We start from the raw sequence: 2,674 nt of genomic DNA, 5'->3' as shown, positions 1-2,674 counted from the left end.
ATAACTTTATGGAAAATGAACACAAACTGCTTTAACGCTAATAAATGTTTTACTGAATGTCGGGAATTACGTATGTAAGACAAAGTCAGCCAAATGTCCACTTCTGTTAGCCTGATAAATGCTTGCTTTTTCAATAGCATTTTTCATCACATTTTCACAATTTTTTACCGGTATTCTATTAACTTCATCACGACTGTTTTGTTTAAATTGCTCAAGTACTTCTAGTTTGTAGATATAAATCTTGCTCTTTAGATATTCCCACAAAAAGGGCTGTTAAATTCGGCGACCGTGGAGGCTAATCGATATCACCATTTCTTGAGATGATTTCATCGTAACATTGGCTGTATGCGAATTTGCACTGTCTTGTTGAAACCACATGTTGATTAAGCCCAAAGCATCCAATTTCGGTGTCGAAAAGTTATAAATCATGTTGTGATAACGTTCTCCAATAACAGTAACCGTAACGCCCCGTTCATTTTCAAAAAAGTAATGGCCGATGATTCCCCCAGACCACACTGACGCTTGTAATGGGTGCAAAAGTGACTAACGAATGATTTAAGAATTTTCTCTTGACCAGAACCGACTATTTTGTTTATTAACGTATCCATTTAAATGAAAATGCGTCTCATCACTGATAATGATTTTATCGTGAAAATTATGGTTATCATGAGCAAGCTGTAATATCATATTGGCATATTATGTACGGCGTCGTAAATGGTCTTGTGGAAGAAGTTCTTGAGTCAATTGAATTTTAGATTTTAAAAAAAAATACATAACTTCCTACAAGTTGTTGTCTGAAGTCAAATTTCTTGAGCACGGTGTCAAATTGAGGTTGATGGCTTATTTTGAACACTTTCTAGGACAGCAGCATACATGGCATAGGGTTGTACTTATCTGCTACAGAGCTTCTTTCTTCAAAATCTTTAACTAAACGATAAAAAATGGGGTGTTTGATGGCACATTATTTCTACTCAAAATTTCTCCTAAAATTCTAGTTGTCACAATAATTGAATATTGATTTTAATGTTTTTACGACTAAAACACATCGGTTTATCTATTATTTCTTCATAATAAATTTTCCTAGTCTATACTTACGACTGCCAAATGTGAACTGTCAAAATTCTTGTTTACCAAAATAGCGGGCAAACAAAGTAGTAAACCCTCCCGGCGAACATCTTGTACAATTAAATTGTAAACAATGATATCTTAAGGTGATTCTAAACGAAAATATGAAAGTAAATATTCATAGATGGCGCTTTTATCAACTCTTATTGAAAATTACCATTTTTACGTTTAGTTTCAATGAAAATTTTAGAAAACTTGGTTTGCGGAAACTTTACACTATATTGATTGTGCCAATTATCATAAGAATATAATTAAGGTCCTTTATACAAAAAGGTGTACAAAACAAATGATGTATAACTAATCTTATTTTCATGTACCTATACAATCATGCCACAGCGGACAGCCTTTTACTTACCTTTCTTTTTCTAATAAGTCCGCTGTCCTTATCTGCGAGAACTAACAAATTTGCTGGCGCTCGTAATCAAACAAAGATTGTGAACGAGTGCTAGCGATTTTTAAATTAGGAGAAAGTATTTCTCGTTAAGTTATTATTGATTACTAATTAATCTTATTAATTATTACATAAATATTTCTCGTTTCATGAATATTTAAGTGATACACGGGGCTCATTGAGTTTGGGATAATACGTTATTATTATTTTTTGTAATAGATTTGTATTTGTATTATTAATAAATAAATAAATATAAAATATCGATAAAAGAATGATTCTAAAAAGACTAATTCTAATTTATGTTTTGTTGAATGAACTACCGTACCGACTTTTTATCATCATTAAAAAATACTTATTATTTCAAACAAGTTACAACGGTCGCAAGGAAGAAAAAAATATCAGTACGCTAATGGCCCTTTTGACACATGTCCCGCCAATCCACCCGGCGCGCCGCACTTATCGAGTATCAGCAGCGAGAGAAATTATGTCTGCGCGTAGCAACAATACCTAAAGTTGAACTGTCCATAGCGGCGCGACAAGCCAACTGTGAACTGTAGTACGCTCGCGGTGTTGTGATTAGTTCGCGTGTTTTTGTTTCTTTGTACCCTACCCCGACTTCGATATGAACTTGACGTATGGAGGTAAGGAACTATAATTAACATAATTTATACAGACTTTTCTAAAGCTTTCGATAAAGTCAATCACACAATTCTTCTGGCTAAATTACAAGCATAAGATTATATATTATATACAAGGTATAAGAGATCCTTTATTATCATTTTCAGGTCTTACCTGAGTGAAAGAAAACAGTTGATTCAAATTAATAATTCCTTGTCTTCTCCAATCACTGTTATTTCTGGAGTACCTCAAGGAGCCCACCTTGCTCCATTATTATTAAATATTTTTATAAATGATATTAACAATGTTTTTCAAAATACAAAATTCTGGCTTTTTGCTGATGACAACAAGATACTTAAACTTATTGAATCTTCCAATGATTGTCTTCTTTTTCGATACGATATTAATTGTTTTAATGAATGGTACGACATCAATTGTCTTCAACTTAGCATTGAAAAATGTAAAATAATATCTTTCTCGTGACGAAAAAGACCTATACAATTAAAGTACAAACTAAAAAATACTCCCCTTTTAACGGTT

Source organism: Micrasema longulum, unplaced genomic scaffold (assembly GCF_059751315.1).
Source record: "Micrasema longulum isolate JH-2025_06_02 unplaced genomic scaffold, ASM5975131v1 h1tg001614l, whole genome shotgun sequence".
NCBI classification, from domain to species: domain Eukaryota; kingdom Metazoa; phylum Arthropoda; class Insecta; order Trichoptera; family Brachycentridae; genus Micrasema; species Micrasema longulum.
The sequence above is the reverse complement of the archived record's forward strand: the minus strand, read 5'-3'. Positions refer to the sequence as shown.